General features: G+C 44.4%; 1 pseudogene; it reads left to right on the forward strand.

The window, feature by feature from the left end:
- Window positions 1–590: 590 nt before the first annotated feature.
- Window positions 591–22,951, forward strand: part of LOC147427893 (uncharacterized) — a 32,036-nt pseudogene continuing 9,675 nt past the window's right edge.

Genomic DNA, 22,951 nt, shown 5'->3' on the forward strand with positions numbered 1-22,951 from the left:
CCCCTAGTGCAAAAATGAAAAATCAACAAAGCACTTGGAAAGCTAGAAAGGCTCGTATGAAAGCCAGGAAGGAACGAGAGCAAACCGCTCTATGCGAGGAGCTAAAACACACAAAGGATAGATTGGAGCGATTAGAGGATCTAACTAGTTTAAGTTCACACACTGCTGCAACCATAGGGCCCAAGGAGATAGTGGAACCCAAAAGTGCAGGATCGGGAGGATCAGTATTGGTAGAAAACGTAGATGAGCAGCTTGACGCACTTTTAAAAGCATACAAAGCTAGACTCAAAAACAACCAAAACCAAGAGCAACAATGGATGACTTATCCATATGCGGAACTAGAAAAATAGAGGTTGGAAATGTGTAGGAGGATGATTGAAACAGCTTAATCTTTGATAGAAAACCCACTTAGTAAACCTGCAAGTTGGCACGAGGTGCTAGCTCCAACCCCTATCACACCAACTCTAGAGAAACAAGCGGACAGAATGGAGGGACTCAGGACTGCCTCAGAGTCTAAGCGGGAACCTATCATAGTGCCAAATACAACTGATGAGACATTTGATGGTTTCCAACCTAAAACATTGGAGGGGATGGATAAAGAGTGTGACAGTCTAGATGACCCGTGGAAGCAAATCCGGGAAGCAAATGAATCTAACAGGGTGAACCGCCAACTAAATCGCGCTGAGAAGGAGAAAAATGAGATCTTACCTCCCATTGAGCAATTTGAGGTAAGATCACAAATGAACTTTGATATGCATTCACAAGAGGGAGACTAGGGGTCAATTAGCTCGGGGCACAACCAACCTGACTTGCTAAAAACTCTACCCTCTTACCTAGGGGAGTATGAAGCTAAATCTAAAGTGAGAGCAATCCCATCTCAGAGACTTTCTGCCAACAGAGTAATGGATTCACAAGGGTTTATTGAGTTACTGTCCACCCCGGTGGCATGCACAATCACGTTAACTGAACTCCTGAGGTTACGACCAAACATGTGGACCACAGTAGGCAAATGCTTAGAAAAATTTGGAGTAAAAGACCCTACCTAGAGAATTCAAGAAGGGATCAGCGAATTGGACAAGCCTCAACTGAACAGTAGGCCTGTACCTTTAAACAAGGTTGGAGAATATTGTGAAGGAGAAGATGGAAATACCACACTACCAGTAGAATACTAGGGAGTAGTATCCAAGGCTATTCTTGACAGTGGAGTGGGAGTCGCTATTGCCACAAAAGAAATCTGGAAAAAATGGGAAAAACCGGCTTTGAGAGCAACCAGAATGAAATTACAACTGGTAGATGGGTTCATGGAAAAGCCTCTAGGACTTTTAGAAAAAGTAATTGTCACCTCTTGCGGAATCGAGTATGAACATACATTGGCAATAGTTGATTTCGGCAAAAAGAACAATTACGAGATCATCTTGGGAAGACTGTTCACGAGACAATTAAAGATGGTACAGGATTGGGGTTATGACCACATATACCTCAGGCATGGGGAGACTACAACCAAAATATACCTAAAAGACCATAGTTACAAAGATGTGAACCAGACACTAGTGGAAGAGTTTGATTCGACCACGTTGGCAGGGTCCAAAATTCTAGCATGGTTAGGACAGAAAAGAGCTATGGATGTGTGGAGCTTCACATTGTGGGAGCTTGAAAAGAGAGGAATGCATCTTAGAAAGAGCTATTGAAGACAAGGAGCATATTGTGGAACCTTTTCCCGAAGATGCATTAGAACCTATGCAATGGGAACACATACTAGCAACGTTGGATGTCTGTGCCATTACAGATAGCCCAACAACAAAATTTTGTGATAAGGACGGCTATGATGTGCTACCCTATTACCTTGTAAACCTTGTACCAGTAGGAGATGAGAATGTAGACTCACCAGAACAAGAAGAGTTTTATGACGAGTGTTCGGACAGCTCAAGCGAGAGTAGGGAAACAACCACACATATCAAGTTTTATGATTTTGCAAATCAACACCCTAAACGACAGGAACACTATAGAGAAAAAAGAGCAGAAAACAAGGCTAAAGAAAACCTGATGCCTAGGATAAAAGACAAAACTCACTATCTAATGCTAGCCAAGGCAGAGGATTGTGTAAAAGACAAAATATCAGGGAGATTCTCAAGAGTTCAAGGGAAAAGGACACATGAAGACATAAAACAAGCACGAAAAACTAAAACGGAAACAAATTCAAGAAAATCTCAACAATCAAAATGTGAAAAGACAAAAGATCCCGAGTGGACCAAAATGGAGCGTAAGAAGAGATACCAAGAACTTAAACGGTCGTTACGAGAGGTATGGACTACTAAGGTAGAAAGTGAAGGTAAGGAATATTCAGAAAGAGAAAACATGGATGTACCATTGACGGACGCAAAGAGGACCCCAAACCCCGACGGCCTCTAAAACGCCGGGAGCCGAATGGCGTGCCTCGAGCCTGCCAACGGTAAAGTGAACAGGGGGCACCACCTAGCTTTTAGCGGCTAGGACGCAAACCACGATGATATGAACACGGCAAACTTACACACACACACACACACACACACACACACACACACACACACACAGAGAGAGAGAGAGATTTGCAAATGATGAAAACCCTCGGGGATGTGAGGGTGAATTATTTCTGCAATATTTACAAAATGGCATGCCGTGGTGGTAGAGAGGTAGGGAGAGGAGGTGGTGCAACCTACTTGGTGCGTTCTCTAAGACGACTCAATGATTGTGAATACTTACTACCAAGAGCGTGTATACGTGTGTGCATCGACCATTGGAGTCGAGAGATGGGTGTGGTTCCCTTCACATGGTGCAATTCCCAAGGCAAAACCAACACACAAACCCCCTCCCCGTGATGGTGATAGTGTCAATCCTTCCCACTACACTCTACCAAATGCTTGGCTCCTCATGAATTGCCCCCCCCCCCCCCCCCCCCGATAGTGACCTCTCAGTGCCAATTTATAGGTGTTGGCTGCTTGGATTATGGTAATCCCAGTGTGGTTAGGGTAAGCTTAATCGGGGAGACAAAGCAAGTGGTGGGCCCGGTGTGGTTAACCCTTGCTTTGTTTTGGGAGGTTATTAAAAGATGGGAATCTCTAGGTGGACCTTTGGGACCATCACCTAGAGAGAGGATATTTACAAAAAAAAGGGAATTTACAATGGCTCGGGTGAAACTGAAGATAATGATGAAAATAACCTATAAATTACTGGAATGAAGTCGTGGTTGCGTGTTGCCGGCGAATGGTGTGCTGCCGGTGCGTTGATGTCGAGCGTACTTCTTTTCGGGGTCGGTGCCTTCGGCGCATTTTCTCTTTTTGTTGTTGGCGGCGCGTGCTTTTGATCCTTCTTCTTTATTCGTCAATGTCGTAGTCGTAAACCTTTGGTTTTTTTCTCTTTTTTTGTGGTGCGGTGCGTATATGCGTGTGTGTGTATTTATTGGTGCATGAGGGCGGATGTGTGTGTATGTATATGTATGCTGTGCGCGTAAACGTGCATGGGAAGGGGGGGGGGGGCTTATTATTAATATATATATATATATATATATTTCGTCGATGGTTGACGTTCGGCTGCCTGCTAAACTACGCGAGGCGGATGGGGGGGAGATGGGGTTAGAGAGAGCGTGGGTGTGTGCGGTGTGTGTGCGTGTGTGTGTATTGTGTGTGTGTGTGTATGGTGTGTGTGGATTGAGAGAGAGAGAGAGGGATTCTACTGCGGCCTGAGCGCCCGTGAGGTAGAGAGAGAGAGAGCTTACTGCTGCGGGTTCGTGCACAGCGCCGGAGGGGGAGAGGGCTTGTGTGTGATGGTGTGTGTGTGTGTGTGTGTGTGTGTGTGTGTGTGTGTGTGGAGAGAGAGAGAGAGAGAGAGATGGAGGTTCTACTCTTGCTGTCCGTGAGAAGGAGAGAGAGATAGATTGGTCTGCACGGCCTGAGCGCCCGAGAGGGAGAGAGAGAGAGAGCGTCAGGCTGAGAGAGAGAGAGATTGTGAGGGAAAGGGATGGTGAGGTGTGTGGATAATAGAGAGAGAGAGAGAGAGAGAGAGAGAGAGAGAGAGAGAGAGAGAGTGTGTGTGTATTTCTTGTGCCTCCACAGGCTCGTGAGAGAGAGAGAGAGTGTGAGGGAGAGAGAGGGTGAGGGCCGCGCCTTGTGGGCCGCTGGACAAGAGAGTGAAGGAAGGGGGGGGGGTTTGGCAATAGAGTGGGGTAGGGGAGATGTGTGGGTGAGAGGGAGAGGGAATAGTATCTACTGTCTTGCATGGTAGCTTAAGGACGAGAGGAGGGGAGCAAGTCAATGGGTGGGAGTGAGGGAGAATATTAGCGGATCAAGGGGGAGGGAATGAGGCCAAGGGGAGGGTGAGGTGAGCGGGTGGGGAAGAGGCGGTAGGGGTTGGGGAAAGAATATTAGCGGGCCAAGGTACGGGGTAATGAGAGTGGGAGGGGGGGGGGTTTCCATGCGGCTCACACAGAGGGAGCACGAGAGAGGGGTCGGGGGTGAGTGCTCAAAGCTTCCACCTGGCCGGGGGGGGGGAAATAAGTTTTTTTCTTTTTTTTTTCTTTGATTTTCGAAAGTCGGCTATCATTAGACCTCTCCCTTTGGCTAGAGGCATTCATGCTTCTAGCCCTTCTTCTGCTTCCTCAGCTGTAGAGTGAGAGGGTTCTCCCTCTTCTGGAATGTCTAGCACCAATTCTGGGTCAAACCTAAGAAAATACCTTTTCAGTCTCCATCCATTGACCCTAGTCTTGTGAATTCTCCCATCTGCTTCGATCAGCTTATAGTTGCCGTTGTCATAGCGTTTTCTGATGATGAATGGCCCTTCCCATCTGGGTTGGAATTTCTTATCCTTCCTAGTGTCAAATCTGTTGTCGTATCGCAGTACTAACATGCCTCTTTTCTTTAAGTCCTTGATTGAAAGTGAGTTGGCTTCGTTCTACCTGTGCTGCATAGTGATTGATTGCTTCTTCCCTATCCAGTTGGAGTTTCTCTAGATCCAAGATGTGGTTTCACACCTAGCGATGTTCGGAACGTTATTCTGTAGGCCCAAAGAGCTGCCATGAGATGTTTATCCCAGTCCCCTGTGTGGTTGTTCACCTGTTTTGTGATGATTTTGCAAATCATTCCATTTACCTTCTCTACTAGACCATTGCATTGTGGATAGTATGGTGTGGAATGCCGACGTGTGATGCCTAACTTCTTCATCAGTTCTCCCACCAAATCACCTCTGAATCCTGGTCCTCTATCTGATATTATCTCAAGAGGAGTGCCAAAACAGCAAATGATATGCTCAAAAATGAACTTTGCCACCTCTTGGGCTGTGATGCGGGTGGTGGCCGTTGCTTCTTCCCATCGAGTCATGTAGTCTACACCCACTATAATGTACAGTTTACCTGATTGGGCCCTTGGTAAAGGACCGATTGCATCTATTCCCCATTTCTCAAAAGGACCATATGACATGATAGGGGTTTGTGGCTCGTAGGTTAACGTGCGATCACTGGCCACTTGACAATCCTTGCATGTTTTACACCAATGGTGTACATCCCTGTTCAAACTAGGCCAAAAGTATCCTGCCTGTAGAATCTTCCTACTGGTGATATCTAGAGCAAAATGACCGCCGCAGACGCCGTCATGGCAACTTGAAATTACCTCTGTGATTTCACTGGAGGTTGGCACCCGCCTGAGAATTTGATCTTTGCCCTTACAATACACGTGGTTGTCTATAAGGCGGTACCTAGTAGCCTTCCTTACCAGCCACCATTGTTTTTGGCCTTTGGTGTGTCCTGCTGGACATTCTCCTGTATCTAGAAAACTGATGACATCAGGCATAGCATCACTACCTTGGAAGAGGGGTAGTTTTAATTTGATCGCCCCTACGGGAACGTCTTGTATTCTTTCTTTAGCTAGCGCATCTGCCTCTTGATTTTCTGCTCTGGGGACATGGAATAGTTTCACTGCTTCAAACCTCTTTAGAAGGTCCTTAACTTGGCGAAGTTGACCAAGTAAAACCTGATTTTTACAATCCCAGGTGCCATTTATCTACCTTATCACAAGCAAAGCGTCGCCGAACACATTCAGGCGCTGAATTCTTTGTGAAATACATTGTTCCAACCCAAGAATTAGGGCTTCATATTCTGCTTCATTGTTGGAGTGGGAGTGTAATAACTGCCCCATGGAGAATACTCTTTCTTGCCGTTCATTGAAAATGACCATGCCTGCTGCAGACTGATCCATTGTTCTCTTGTATGCTCCGTCAAAGAAAAGAGAGTGAGATCTCTCTAGCCTAGGACTTTCTATCGTTGGTGTTTCTTCCTTTGCTTCCGTGTTGACCTTGAGCTTCTTCTCATTATGGCGATGAGTGAGAATTCCTGCTAAACTAGCCCTGGTGGATTTTTCTACTTGCATGGTGTAGTCAAACTCTTGTAGTATAATTAACCACTTTGAGATCCTAGATGAGACATCCATGTGTTGCATTACATATGAGAAAACCTGCTCCATTGTCAGGATTACAAAGGTTCTAGGCAGGAGATAGGAGCGGAACTTTGTGGTAGCAAACATTAGTGCCAAAACCATGTGTTCTACTTCGGTAAATCCTTTTTCTGACGGGGTCATGACACGACTAGAGAAGTAAATAGGGCGCATGAAAGAAGTTTTGGGGTCCTTTTGCATTAACACTGCTCTGAGTGTATCACTTTCCACACTAGGGTTCACATAAAATGGCTCGTCCCACTTAGGAGGTGAAATAGTGGGAAGCTTAGCTAGGATTTGTTTCACCTCAGTAAACTGCTGCTCGTTCTCTTCACTTCATGAGAAGACATCGCTCTGGGTGAGTTGTTGTAGGGGAAGGACCACTTGAGTGTTGGGGTATAAAGCCCAATGTGGTCGCCCAGGTAAGTGGGCGGGCCGCCAGGTATGTACACATACTCTTTTGATAAAACCTAATAAGAACTCACTATGCTCTACACATTACAGTAGAGCGAGTTCACCATATCGTCGTGCTCTTATTCTCGCACTCTCTCTCGCGTCGCACTTCCGCTCGTGCTCCTTCAACTGGTATCAGAGCTCAGATCGAGGCTCAGGGCAGCATTTGCAGGTAGCCAGAGTCACCTGCTCAGATTGGAGTGAGATTTGACAGGCGAAGACACGGCCCCAAATCCTGTGGTCGAGCCCGAAGGGCTCGGTGTTCTCAGAATTTCATTCTGAGGTCATCTTGGCCACCGTTTGGCTTCGACAAAGCTCTGCGCAGGCCATTTTTGACTACGTGGTCTTGGCGGGTGCAGATCCGACTCTGCAAATTTGGGGTTTCGGCCTACGACTGCAAGTGCTGAGGATATCTACACTTCTAGAGTGCTGATTTGTGGCTGTCTACACAACGAAGCACGGTGTGAGCGGGATGAAAACACACACAACGCCTCTATAATGACCCGACACACACTCTTGGGATGATACACACACACATTATGGGGCACCACTCGGCTTACACAACCAGCCTGGCTGAGACAGTAAACACACAGACGGAGTGAGAAGAGAGAGATTTCCCACTTGCCCACTCAACACTCACACATACACACTCACACACACACTTTCAATTCAGCTCAAAGGAGCCAAATTGCTGTTGTTTAGACTCAATGAAGCTCAGCCCAACACCAATGGAGCAAATAGTTTACACAGTATTGAGGGAAATACACCAGATACAACCACAAAGTTAAGCAGAGGCTTCACTCACCGGAGAAGATTACACAGAAAAACAGCAGAAAATCTGTGAGAAATTTGGCAAAATGGACAGCGCCATTGCATCCGGAACTCCCAAAAACCCCACCCTTCAATGTCACAGTGCTCAAATCCGACCTCGGATGAGCAGTTTAGGGCAAAAAAATGCTCCAAAAACAACAAAAACACACTTGCGGCTGTTCCTCCTCTCTTCTCCACGTTTTTTCTGGTATTCTCTCAGTTTTTTCAGTTCCCACACTTTTCTTTATTATTTGGGCACCCGTGGCCTTTTAGATGACCTCAAACGGACCCTGAACAGGCCAAAAACTGACCTCGCAGTGCATAGTTGTCACCTTTTTGCATCATCTGCACACCTGGCACTCAGTTTTTCCAAATAATGCATCCCGCAACCACGTGAAGTGGCCCCAAAAAGTGGTCCTCATGATGACCTTTCTGCATAAGTATCACAAGAAAACACCCACGTTGTGTCCATACTTCTCCTCGTGCAAGTATTGACCCCGTTCGACCTCCTGACGCCACTCGATGCCATCTGACGCACATGCTTACCTCATGTCGTCGGCCCGCGGATAGTTTCCTAGAGAAGTTTTACGTGCTACCAAATCCTCCTTATTACACAGTGGTACTGGTAATAGTGAAAATCGATGCACTATGTACACCCTGTCCTACATGTACACATGTGGGCCCCACGTAACCACCTGGCTCTGAAAAATGGGCAATCCTTTATTTGATGCACCATGCATGTATATGTACATATGAGCAATCCCTTGCTCCAAAAAACTCCTGACATAATTTGCCCATCCCCTAGCCTGCTAGATCATTCATGATCAGCAGCAGCAAAGAGAGATATGAGACTCGCCGCATCACAGGTCTCCTCATCGCTCACCAACACTGCTTGATCCACAGACAGCTCATCTTGCTCCACCATCATCAATCTAGCATGATACAATTTAAGACGCAATCCATTTACCCTTGACTTATGTAGAACACCATCCAGGTTAGCCAGCTGATATGTGCCATTTGGAAAACACTCCACTACCTTGAAAGGGCCTTCCCACTTAATTTGAAACTTCTTTTGGAAGGTGTTGTCCAGCTTACTGTTGTAGCGCAAAACCAAGTCATGTTTCATGATACCCTTACTTTTGACCTTTTCATTTATCTTTTCCAAAGCCTTATCCTGCATCTTCCCATAATGCGCCAATGCGCTCATCCTATCCAACTGAACCTCTTGTAACTGCAAGAGCCTCTCTTTGAATGCATCACTAGGCGGCCCAAGCAACTTCTCTAACATCTTGACCGCTGGCAACTCTACCTCCACAGGCAATAGTGCTTCCTTTCCATACACCAAATGAAATGGAGTAAACCCTGTACCTGTCTTCACCGAAGTACGGTAAGCCCATAATGCACTAGGCAATTCCAAATCCCAATTCTTTCCTTGGTGCTCTGTCACTTTAGAAAGAATTTGTACCAACTCACCATTGAATCTTTCATTTAAGCCATTACACTGCGGGTGATAAGGAGTGGTATGATGGTGCCTAATATTCATCTTTGTGCATAAGAAGTCTAGCAGTTTAGCTCTAAATCCTGGCCCCTTATCTGAAAGTAGCTCTAATGGCACCCCAAACTTGCAACATATTTCATCATACAAAAATTTTGCCACATCCTTTGCAGTGATCTGTTTTACTGCTATAGCCTCTGCCCATCTAGAGAGATAGTCCACTGTCGTCAAGATATAGCTTTTGCCCCTGCTTGTGATAGGTAACGGGCCTATTGCATCAATCCCCCACTTTTCAAACACATCAAACGCCATAATGGTTTTTCGTAGCTCTGGCTTCAACACTCTCTTCCCAAATGCTTGACACCTATTGCAAGACCTACACCAATGGTGAACATCCTTGTGCAAACTAGGCCATACATACCCCTCTTGCAAAATCTTATGCAAGGTGATCTTTAGAGCAAAATTGCCACCACATGCGCCTTAATGATTCTCTTCCAACACTCTGTAAAGCTCCTCCCGCCAAGGTACACGTCTCAACACGAGATCAGCCCCTTTCATGTATAACACATCACCAATCAATTTGTACCTATATGCTCTACGCACAAAGCCATACTTCTTAGACTTCTGAATCTCCTTTGGAACGATTCCTGTTAGCAAAAACTCCTCTTCTTGAGCCAAACTTTCCCGACCATGGTAAAGAGGTAAGTTGGTCCTCAACACAAATAGCTCCCCAATCATGCCTTGAGCTGCTTCATGTTCCTCTCCATTTAGAGCACGTTCAATGTGTCTGATGATCCATGCTTCGAACTTTTTTAACAGGCCTTTAATTCTGAAGCACATTTCCTTCAATGAGGTGTTCTTGCTCTTCCACACACCCAGCACTTGCTTGCTTCACCACTAACAAGGCATCACCTTTTATGCTCAACTTTCGAACCCCATGCTTCAAACAAATGTGTAATCCGGCTTCCAGAGTAGCATATTCAGCCTCATTGTTACTATGAGCGTCCAATTTGAACCCTCTCTTGCATACTAGCTTCCCCTTTGGATCATAAAGTGCTATACCCCTTGAAGCTGCATCATGGCTCTTTTTGTATGAACCATCAAAGAACAACACATGTGAATTGCTGATCTGTGGCACTTCTTCAACTACCTTTCTCACCACCTCTTCCTTAACAATAAGGGGATTCTCCTTGTAGGTCAACAAATCAGCTAGGGTAGCCCTTGTACTATCTTCCACTAGAAAAGAGAACTCAAACTCTTGCAACTCAATTACCCATTTCTTCACCACATTTGACATGTTAGTGCCATTAATTAACTGTGGCAAAAAGACATAACTCGTCAAGAAAACAAAAGGTCGTGGTAGCAAGTAATGACGAAATCGTCGACAAGCAAATATTACACTAGCCATCACTAGCTCTACTTCCGAGAACTTTCTCTCCGCTACCAACTTCACTCGGCTTGCACAATACACTGGCCTCATATAATGGCTTCCCTTCCCCTTTTGCAATAGCATGGCTCCAATGGCATCATCCCCTACTGATGGATTTACATAAAACACTTGATCCCAATCAGGAGCCTGCATGGCTGGCAACCCCCCTAACACCTCTTTCACCTCTTGAAACACTTCTTCACACTTGTCATCCCATAGCAATGGATCATGCTTTGCCACTTGTTGTAATGGATAAAGAATCTGAGAAGACAATGGAATAAACCTTGCCATGTACTTCACTTTGTGTATAAAGGTTGCCAATTTCTTTGTACTCGTAGGTGATGGAAGAAGAATAATAGACTTAACCTTGTCTGGATCAGCCTCAATGCCATTTTCTGACACCGTGTGGCCCAATAACTTCACCCTTGGCTGTGCTAGATGACATTTCTTTGGATTTAGTTGTCCTCCACATTCATCATATCCGATACCATCTGCAGCTTCTCATGGTGATCAGCCCTACTGCTATAGACACAGAAGTCATCCATAAAAGCTTTAACACAACTACCAATGAATGGTTCCAACACCCAATTTTCTCTCTCTTGATAGAAGGAAGGTCCATTTGACAACCCGAATGGCAATACTGTGTAGCAATAGCAGCCCCATGGCGTAATAAAAGTGGTCTTTGTGCGGTCTTTAAGAGCCATCTTCAATTGAAAATAGCCTGAAAAACCATCGCACACACTGTACCTCTCATAACCTGCCACTGAATCCAAGATTTGATCGATGAATAGAAGAGGATATGGGTTCTTCTTAGTGGCTGCGTTTAAGGGTTTAAAATCTACACAAATTCTCCACTTCCCATCCTTCTTTGGACTGACTACAACTGGACTCACCCATTCTGTGGTCTCCACAGGGACTATGAACCTTGCCTTCAATAACTTGTCCACCTCTTCTCGCAAGGCTTCCATTTGCTCTTGACCCATCCTTCTTAGCCTTTGCCGCACTGGCTTAGCACCTTCTTTCAGCTCTATATGCATCTCTTTGCCCTTGAACCCTCTGATCTCTTCATATGAAGTAATGAACAAATCAGGAAAACTAGCCAGCATGTGCAAATATATATCCTTCTCCATAGCTGAGAGGTCTCCACTGATCATTTGTGTCATCAATTCCTGCTTCTTTGACAACTCAACCTTGGTTTGCATCAGCCCTTCAATCACTTCATAAGGCCCTTCACTTTCATCTTCAACCTCATTCGCAAATGCAACTAAACCAAACTCCAAGATTTCTTTGTCCATCAAAAGAAATGCAACATCAGCATCCTCATCACTGTTGGTAGTGCTATCACTGTCCTCATCTGTCACCATGGAAGAGTCTTCATCACTAGACTCATCCTCATCTTCATAAAGCTCCTCTAATCGTTTCTTGTGTCCATATTATAAAGCTTCTTGGTACCTGTCTTTCCATAGAGGCTAATCGTACCATGTCGCCAATCTTGAACAGCTCCCACTGCACGTAACCATGGTCTGCCCAGTATAATAGGATATGCTCCCAACCCTACTAGCATCACATGAAAATCAACCACTGCCTTTGCATCATATGCCTCCACTTCTAAGATCTTTACAACACCCAAGCATTTTACTTTTTGATGGTTTTCCAATCTAATCCGGAAACCTGACACCCCAGCCACTGTGAGACCGATCTTCTCAACGTATGAGTGTGTTATGACGCATATTTGGGCTCCGCCATCCACACAACCTTGTCCCAAATTTTTCCTTTTATGCCACACATCTACTATTGGACAAATGTCTGGTAGCTCATCCATTGCCAACACCTTTACTGAACCTCTCTCTGGCTCTTTCTCCATTGGGTTAACCATCCTCTTCCACTATCGCTTTAGCTTAGGCACCATCTCTATAAGCTGCCCAAAAGTAACATCTGCCTTCCTGCTTGTCAGATCCTCCTTCAAGTCATAGCTTAATTTCCCACCCCCTAGTGGAAAATCTGAAACATGAAACTTTCGACGAGCTCTCCTTTTCCTCTTGGCCTTGACATCCTCGCCTTCATGGCTCTTTCCTTTCTTCTTACTAGGACCTGGGGCACTTCTTCCTTCTTTATCCTCTGTGGTCCTCTTCCCAATAGGCATCACTAATGTATCCTCTAGCTTTGATGCCTTCTCCAAGGTGACTACACTTAGCACTTTTGTCTTTCCCTTTTCCTCTTGGGTTAATCCACTGGTTCCTTCATCTCCCTTAATTTCGATGCCATAATCATTTGACCTAGTTAACACCTGTCTTGGCAATGGATACATGTCTCCCCCCATCCTTGGTGGCTTATCACATTGCGGGCTGATGTGACCCAACTCTCCACAATTATAACATGTGGGCGTCTGCCTCCAAAACCTACCATTGCTTTGTCCAACACCATTCCTAAGCCTTTCTTCACCTCCTGGCTGATTTGCAAACCTCCCTCGACCTCGATTATTTCCCACTTGACCTAGCATGTTTAGGCTGAGATTCTTCATCAAATCTACCACTTGCCTCATGTCTTGCCTTAGCCCATCATCTTGCACCGATGTAGTGACCACTGCTGGCATAACCTGAGTAGTAACAGGAACCACTGGTTCATGATGAACCCCTGACATGCGACCTTGTAAAGACTTTATAGCCTGAAATTCAGACCTCATGGGCGAAGACTCCACCCCTAACTGGCTCATTTTCCTCAACTTCCACTCTTTGTTCCTTGCTACCTCTAGTGCATCTTCATATGTCCTAGGCTTCTTTAGCTCCACTCTCCAATGTATATTCTCCCAAAGACCAGCCAAGAACCTGTCCTTCTTCATCATGTCAGGCGGGGGTACCTGTGGTGCTAAGGCCTTGCACATCCGCTCCCATGCCAATGAGAACTTACGTATGCACGCATCTACTGGCTCACCTTCCTTTTGCACTAAAGCCTGTACTTCTTGCCAGACTTTGTCAGGATCTTCTATCTTCACAAACTCCACTTGCAATCCATGCCTTAGATTGTCCCAACTCAATCTTACAGGTGGATTAGCCACACGCAACTCCTCTTCAAATGTTTTGGACCAGACTCGTGCATCACTCTTCAAACAAATTTGGAGAAGACGTAACATCTGCGCAGGGTCATGAATCTGGTTGCCAATGCAGGCAACCTCCATCTTTTCCAAAAAATCTTCCACATCTTCATCACTTCTTCCATGAAACTCCGGATAAGAGAAATTCATGGCTACCCAAGTTACAATGCTTTGAGAACCCCTTTGAACACACGTGCAAGAACCCAAAACTTTTGACTACCCAATCCCCAGAAACTTCAATGGAGCTCAACTTTAGATAAGGACAAACACATGCACATCAAATGAGTTTTCATAGTTGATCATCGGAATTACAACAGGCAAAGGACATTCCAAGATCTCTGGTAATCTTCTTGGCCCGAACATAAAGACTATGCGCTGCTGGAAAAAAATCTTCCTGAACACATGAACATTTATCTGGATTCTTTGAGTTAAATGAAATGGAGTGAATTGAGGGCCATTTTGATCATCCATTAAAGCCAACCATGAAGCTCCCAAGAAGGCACACTTGACTTAACCTCTGATTTTGCCAGAATTTCAGCAGCATAACAGCATAAATGGCTCAAAAGACCAAAAAACCAGCCATCATAACTTGGAAAAATTTTGGCAGAGTTTCCCCAGAAATAGAGCAGTAGGAACCCAAAATATAGACTGTATACGTATGCATAAACTGTCAACAATAGAACCCAAGCATCAAGTAGGACTCACTAGTACATAGCCTATGGTGAGGTCACAAAAAGGATGCTCCAGCTACCTGTATCACCGAAAGGATCTCCACATTTGAGAATCTCCCAGCTCAATAAAAACCTCACGCTATTGAACCTCACACGAAGGCTAATGCAAATCGCGTATAGTCAAGTCTCAGAAATGACTATCTTCCAGACCATGTCTCAGAAATGGCTGGGACTGCAAAATACAACCAAGTATGGCTCCACAAATGCGTACAATGGCAGTTTCCACAAGTAACGTACAATCCAACAGACAATGCGCTCAAATATGCGCCAAGTGATGCATACCCACAACAACTGCAAGTGACATCACTGCTAGTATATCACTGTACTCCAGCTACCTGTACCTAAGTGAATCACCTGTACCTGTATCTGTCCCTGTAACCTGTAATCTGTAGCCCCGAATCTCGAAGCTCGAAGCTCGAAGCAGAAGGTACTCGAAGAAGATCCTCCGTGGGGGCGCCAAAAGAATGTGAGCGGAATGAAAACACACACAATGTATCTATAATGACCCGACACACACTCTTGGGATGATACACACACACATTATGGGGCACCACTCGGCTTACACAACCAGCCTTGCCGAGACAGTAAACACACAGATGGAGTGAGAAGAGAGAGATTTCCCACTTGCCCACTCAGCACTCACACATACACACTCACACACACACTCTCAATTCAGCTCAAAGGAGCCAAATTGCTGTTGTTTAGACTCAATGAAGCTCAGCCCAACACCAATCGGGCAAATAGTTTACATTGTATTGAAGAAATACACCAGATACAACCCCAAAGCTAAGCAGAGGCTTCACTCACCGGAGAAGATTACACAAAAAAACAACAGAAAACCTGTGAGAAATTTGGCAAAATGGACAGCACCATTGCGTCCGGAATGCCCAAAAACCCCACCCTACAATGTCACAGTGCTCAGATTCGACCTCGGATGAGTAGTTTAGGGCCAAAAAATGCTCCAAAAACAACAAAAACACACTTGCAGCTGTTCCTCCTCTCTTCTCTATGTTTTTTCTGGTCTTCTCTCAGTTTTTTCAGTTCCCACACTTTGCTTTATTAGTTGGGCACCCGTGGCCTTTTAGATGACCTCAAACGGACCCCGAGCAGGCCAAAAACTGACCTCGCAGTGCATAGTTGTCACCTTTTTGCATCATCCGCACACCTGGCACTCAGTTTTTCCAAATAATGCATCCCGCAACCACGTGAAGTGGCCCCAAAAAGTGGTCCTCATGATGAACTTTCTGCATAAGTATCACAAGAAAACACCCATGTCGTGTCCATACTTCTCCGCGTGCAAGTATTGACCCGTTCGACCTCCTGACGCCACTCGATTCCATCTGACGCACCTGCTTACCTCATGTCTTCGGCCCGCGGATAGCTTCCTCGAGAAGTTTTACGCGCTACCAACTCCTCCTTATTGTAGAAAAAACACAGTGGTATTGGTAATAGTGAAAATCGATGCACTATGTACACCTTGTCCTACCTGTACACATGTGGGCCCCACGTAACCACCTGGCTCTGAAAAATGGGAAATTCTTTATTTGATGCACCATGCATGTATATGTACATATGTGTAATCCCTTGCTCCAAAACACTCCTGACAACGGCCCACAGTTCTTGGAGGCGTGTCACATACGACACGGGCGCACCTACACACAGACTGTAGGCGACATCCACTAGTTCATCAGGTAGCTTGTGTTTCCTGCTTGATATTCCAGATTTCATCCTGACATTGAGGGTTTGCTGGATGTGAGTCACGTAGCAAACAACCGCCGCAACGGTTATAGCATACAATGGGAAATTTGTGGATGTATGACTTTGTGGGAAGTCTATGTACTGTCAGATTTACTGTAGCCTTTGTTGAGGGTCGAGTGAGGTTTTATTGAGCTGGGGGAATCTCGAATGTTGAGATCCTTTCGGTGATACAGGTCTTGGATCGATCCCTCGAGCACCCTTAGATAGGCAGCTAGGATGTATTGACTGTGAGTTAGATAGTTGGGATTGCATCTTTGCTTTAACTGCCGTTGAGGCATTGTCGCAGTCTATGCTTACAGGACAGTGACAGGATAGTGAGAGACAGTACAGGTGCAGGACAGGTTTACCCACAACTTACAGTGTTAGAGAGATAGTGGTTTTTTGAGTTAATTTTGGTCTGTTTTTTGAGTACACCAGAGCCATTTTACAAAGGAGACTCTGCCAAAATTTCTGCAGAATCTGAAGCTTTCTTGGTTCATTTGACAGGTTGATATTGGTTCAGAGGTCAGTTTATAGGGAAAACTCTGCCGGATTTTTCCCGGGAAAGTAAACTATTGTGAAGCGTAGCTATGGCTGGATCACAGGACACTGCTCTTTACAATATCAAGAAGCTGGATGGAACCAATTTCCCATTGTGGAAGAAGCAGATTTGGCACGTGTTGGTACAAAAGAAGCAGATAAAACCTATAAAGCTCAAGGGGATAAAACCAGAAGATATGGATGAAGATGAATGGAGCAAAATGGATGAATTGCCACTTGCTACCATTATGCTGACTTTGGCAGAAAGCGTTTACTTCAATGTAGCAGACGAGATGTCGGCTTATGAAGCATGGACAAAGCTGAGTAATCTTTATGAGAAGCAGAGTGCAGCTTCATAGGTATACTGGCTTAAGAAGCTTGTTGACTTGAAGATGAAAGAAGGGACACCTATGTCCAATCATCTGAATGAATTCAACACCATCTACAGTCAGCAGTTGTCAGCTCAAGGTGTCAAGTTTGATGAACCTGTTAGAGCTATGTTCCTGTTGATCACATTGCCGAAAAGTTGGGACACTTTTCGCACCGCTTTGAGTAATTCTGCACCTCCGCATGGTTTGACCATAGCAGGTGTAGAAGGCAGTCTGCTTACTGAAGAAACCAACAGAAAGACAATGGACAAAGGCAAAGGAACAGCCTTAGTTGTCAGGGGAAGGACGAAAGAAAATTACAAAGGTGGAAAGAGGAATCAGTCTCGTAGCAAGTCCCGCAATGCTAAAGGCAAGAGTGACATAGAATGCTACCATTGTGGCAAGAAGGGTCACATGAAAAGAGACTGCAGAGAATGGAAATCAGAAAAAGGCAAAGAGAAAGTTGAAGACCATGGTGATAAGAACAAGTCCTCAGTGAAGATTCAAGAAATAAATGTGACAAACACTGTTGCAGAGGATGACAGTCTAGTGTCAAGAGACATCTACTTCTTGAAGAATACAATGGACTCAGCTCTTCTTACAACATCTGATGGAAATGCAATGAGTGACTGGATTATAGACTCAGGGGCATCACTTCATGTTTCTCCAAACAAGGAGTGGTTTACCTCTTATGTGACCACTAAATATCATGTTCGGCTAGGCAATGGGCAGGCATGTGAGATCTTAGGTGTTGGAGATGTTCAATTGAAGTTTCAGAATGGCTCTTCTTTCACGCTCAAGAATGTGAGACATGTTCCCGCAATTACAAAGAGCTTGATCAGCATAGGTTTACTTGATGATGCTGGCTACGTCACCACTTTTGGACAGAACATGTGGAAGATATCCAAGGGTTCTATGACAGTAGCACATGGAGTAAAGTCTGGAGGACTTTACATGATTTATGTATCAAATGTCTCTAAAAATGTAATCAATATAGCCGAGCAGCCGAACGCTTTTTTGTGGCATAGCCGGTTAGGACATATGTTCAAGAAGGGAATGGAAATCTTGTCTCGTTCTGGTTATTTGCCTGGTTTTCCATTTAATGATTTTGAATTCTGTGAACATTGTCTATATGGTAAGCAAACACAGCAGCCACATAAGCATAGAAGCAGTAGAAGAGATACACAGTTAGCACTTGTTCATAGTGATTTGTGTGGACCTATGCCTAACCTATCTCTAGGGGGAGCTTCTTACTTTATGACAGTTATAGATGATTACTCGAGGAAAGTATGGGTTTACTTTCTCAAGCACAAGGATGAAGCATTTAGTGTTTTCAAAACGTTTGTGACACTTGTGGAGAAGCTTAAATGCTTACGCACTGACAATGGTGGAGAGTATGTTTCAAAGGCCTTTCAGGACTTTTGTGAGTCAAAAGGTATAAAACATGAACTTACTGCTCCTTACAATCCTCCTCAAAATGGTGTTGCTGAGAGGATGAATAGGACCATACAAGAGAAGGTCAGAAGTATGTTGTCTAATGCACAACTGCCAAATGGGTTTTGGGTTGAAGCTATATCAACAGCTGTTCATCTTATAAATAGATCTCCTAGCAAGGTTTTGAAGAAGGATTCAGTGCCAGAGATGGTATGTTCAGGCAAAATGCCCTCATACAAGCATCTCAAAGTCTTTGGCTGTGAGGCATATACTCATGTTCCAAAGGAATTTAGGAACAAACTTGAGCCAAAGAGTAGAAAGTGCATCTTTCTAGGCTATGGTAATTCTGGTGAGATGGGGTACAGACTTTGGGATCCCGAATCCAGAAAGGTTATCCGCAGCAATGATGTTCACTTTAATGAAGCCAAATATCATTCTAAACCAGAGAGGGTTGAGGAGATTAGAAGAGTTGTCTTCCAAGAAGATGAAACTGCACGTGCAAGACAAAATGTCAGGGCTCAACAGGAGCAAGGACAGGATAGAGTGGAACCACAGGTTGTGGTTGAGCCTGAGCCTGAGCCACCTATTTTGCATACAATGGGACGGATCTCACTACCTCCTGATCGGTTTGTTCCATCTATGAACTATGTCATGTTGACTGATTGCAATGAGCCTTCATGTTACAAGGAAGCATTGCAAATGAAGGACTCCGGGAATTGGCAATTGGCCATGCAGTCAGAGATGACAGCTCTGCATAAAAACAAGACATGGAAGCTAGTTAAATTACCACAGGGCAAAAAGGCTCTACCTTGTAAATGGGTTTACAGGTATAAGATCACCGCTCATGATAGTCAGCCAAAGTACAAAGCAAGGCTTGCTGCCAAGGGCTTTAAGCAAGAACAAGGCATTGACTTTGATGAAGTCTTCTCTCCGGTGGTCAAGATGACTACATTGAGATGCTTTCTTACATTGGTTGCCATATTAGATTGGTGCTGCACCAAATGGATGTCAAGACAACGTTCTTGCATGGTGATTTAGATGTGGATATTTACATGCAGCAGCCAGAAGGGTTTGTTGAGAAAGGCAAGGGAGATTTGGTATGCCAGTTGTTAAAGAGTCTTTATGGCTTAAAACAATCACCGAGGGCATGGTACCATTCCACAAGTTTATGCTTTCTCAAGGCTACAAACGTAGTGAGTTCGATCACTCTCTATATTCAAAGAAGGTTAAGGATGGCAAGTGGCTGATCCTTATTTTGTATGTGGATGACATGTTGATTGCTGGCAAGCGCTTGGAAGAAATTTCAGCTTTGAAGTCAAAGATGGCAAAATCGTTTGACATGAAAGACATGGGTGAGGCAAGTCATATACTTGGTATGCGCATTGAGAGAGACATATCAAATAAGTTGATTTGGTTATCTCAAACAGAGTATATTGACAAGGTTTTGCAACGTTTCAATATGGAGAAGGGAAAGGAATTGAGTGTTCCATTGCTACCATATGTGAAACTTAGCAAACACATTAGAAAATTTCGGAGGTCATTTGGAGGGCCTTGTAAGAAATTGTATTTCTCTCTCTAGAAACTTTTTTTAAAATGCACTTGCACCTTGTGAGTACGTCCAAAAGGACAACCAGACACTTTAAAAAGTAGATTTATATTCCCAATCGTCCTTGAAAACGGTCACTATTTATTTAATGTGAGCGTCTTTTTCAGGAGGCCGGTGCGGCGCATTCAAGGCAGCTTACGTCATCATTGAAAGTTGAAAAGTCACAAACTGTCGAATAGTGATAGATTTTGAGGCTTTTGACACCGCCAATGCGTCCGAAACGCTAAAATACCCTAATAACGAATGTCTACTTGTCTCATTCCGACATCCGGAGAGGCAAAAAATGTCAAAAAACCCCAAAAATGGGCTTTTTACTTAAGGCGCGCGAGGAGGCATTCTAAAATGCTAGAATGCCCCTCTGCGCGCCGTTAGTACAAAGCTCCTTTTAGTGATTTTTGGACAATTATCTTTCAAGAAAGCCTACCCATGTTTCTCTATTGCACTTTTGCACCATGCTCTCTCTCTCTCTCTCTCTCTCTCTCTCTCTCTCTCTCTCTCTCTCTCTCTCTCTCTCTCCCTCTCCCTCTCCCTCTCCCTCTCCTTTCTATAGCTTAGCATATTTAAAGAGATAGAGAGTGAGAGACTCCCATTACTAACGGCGCGCGTGGAGCATGTTTTGACCTCAAAAAACACCTCCTCGCGCCGTTAGTATAAGGTAACAGAAAGACTCTCTCTCTCTCTCTCTCTCTCTCTCTCTCTCTCTCTCTCTCTCTCTCTCTCTCTTTCCCCCGCCTTACTTCCTCTCTCTATAACACTCACATATACACACATAAACACATACACTGGTGGATGCACAGTACTAAAGGCGCGCATAGAGACATGCACACCGGTTGTGCCTCTCTACGCGCGCCTATAGTATAGAGAGAGAGAGAGAGAGAGAGAGAGAGAGAGAGAGAGACACAGAGAGAGAGAGAGAGAGAGAGAGAGAGAGAGAGGCTCTTTGTGTTTGTGTGTGTATATTATATTTGTGTGTCTGTGTGTTTGTGAGTGTGTGTGTCTTTGTGTGTATGTTATATTTGTGTCTCTGTGTGTTTGTGTGTATGTCATATTTGTCTGTGTGTGTGTGTGTGTGTGTGTGATCAAAATGCACTTTGTAGAATTGTAACAATGGGTGTGCGTGCTCACTCTTATAGACCCGAAATTATGATCTCTAAGGCTAAGATGATGAAGAAAAAACCTATGTAATAGATGGAGGCCTTTTTAGAGATTTTTTGACATTTTCCTCTCAAAAAGCTCTCTAAAAGAGGAAAAAAGGGGCTTTTTACTAACGGCGCACGATGAGGCATTCCAAAATTTTGGAATGCCCCCTCGCGCGCCGTTAGTAAAATGTTCTTTTAGGGGTTTTTGACATTCTTTGCCTCTTTGGATGTCGGAGCTAGGCAATTGGACATTCATTTCTAGGATATTTGGGCGTTCCGGACGCATTGACAGTATCAAAAGTTTCAAAATCTTCCACCACTTGATAGTTTTGTAACTTTTTGAATTCTAGTGATGACGTAAGCCGTATCAAATGCACCGCATCTACCTTCTGAAAAAAGTGCTCGCATTAAATGAAAGAGAGTGATCGTCTTTAAGGACCACTAGATTATTAAATGAGGAGAGGGACACCTTTTATATTTTTGTTAATATCAATCTATTTTTCTACGTAACGTAGGCTCTTCTCTCATTGGAGGAGCTTATTTTCCTCTCTCTTCCAAAAGGCCCTCCAAAAGACCTCCGAAATCTTCTAATGAGATTGTCCCGTGTCAGAGGAAGAACGGGTTGAAATGGATAAGATTCCATATGCGTCTGCGGTGGGTAGTTTGATGTATGCAATAATTGCTACTCGCCCAGACATTGCATTTGCAGTGGGAGTAGTAAGTCGATACATGTCAAACCCAGGCAAGAAACATTGGGAGGCAGTGAAAGGAATATTGAGATACCTGAAAGCTACAAAGAGTATGCGTATATGCTATGGGAGTCAGAAGCTAAGTGTAAAGGGTTTTACAGACTCAGATTATGCAGGTGACTTAGACAACCGAAGGTCTACGTCAGGGTATGTCTTTACATTGGTTGGTGGAGCTGTATCATGGCGTTCTAGATTACAAGATTGTGTTACTCAGTCTACTACAGAGGCTGAATATGTTACAGCATCAGAGGCATGCAAAGAATCAATTTGGCTTAATCGACTAGTAACAGATTTGGGAATCAAAGAAGAGATGCCTGTGCTATATTGTGATCGTCAAAGTGCTACACAATTGGCTCGCAATCCAGTTTATCACTCAAAGACAAAGCATGTGGATGTGAAGTATCATTTCATCAGGGAAATGCTTGAGGATAAGCAACTTCACCTTGTCAAAGTTCACACCACAGAAAATCCTGCTGATCTACTTACAAAAGGACTTCCCTCAGAGAGCTTTGCACATTTTCGCAACAGGTGTAGGGTAGTACATCACTTCTCTACATCTCTTGTATATTAGCTTGTATAGTAGCTTCTCTCATACTTAAAGTACCACATTGGACTTTAAGTGGGAGGTTGTTGGGGTATAAAGCCCAATGTGGTCGCCCAGGTAAGAGGGCGGGCTGCTAGGTATGTACACATATTCTTTTGTTAAAACCTAATAAGAACTCACTATGCTCTACGCATTACAGTAGAGCGAGTTCACTATATCGTCGTGCTCTTCTTCTCGCACTCTCTCTTGCATCACACTTTCGCTCGTACTCCTTCATTGAGATAGCAGGTGAATGAACCTGCTTAAGTATCTTACCTTCTGAAGGAAAGAAACCAGCTGCTTGGCGGTGGTGGGTGACGATAAAGATACC

The sequence above is a fragment of the Adiantum capillus-veneris genome, chromosome 23, assembly GCF_014529385.1.
Source record: "Adiantum capillus-veneris isolate H3 chromosome 23, ASM1452938v2, whole genome shotgun sequence".
Taxonomy (NCBI): Eukaryota; Viridiplantae; Streptophyta; class Polypodiopsida; order Polypodiales; family Pteridaceae; genus Adiantum; species Adiantum capillus-veneris.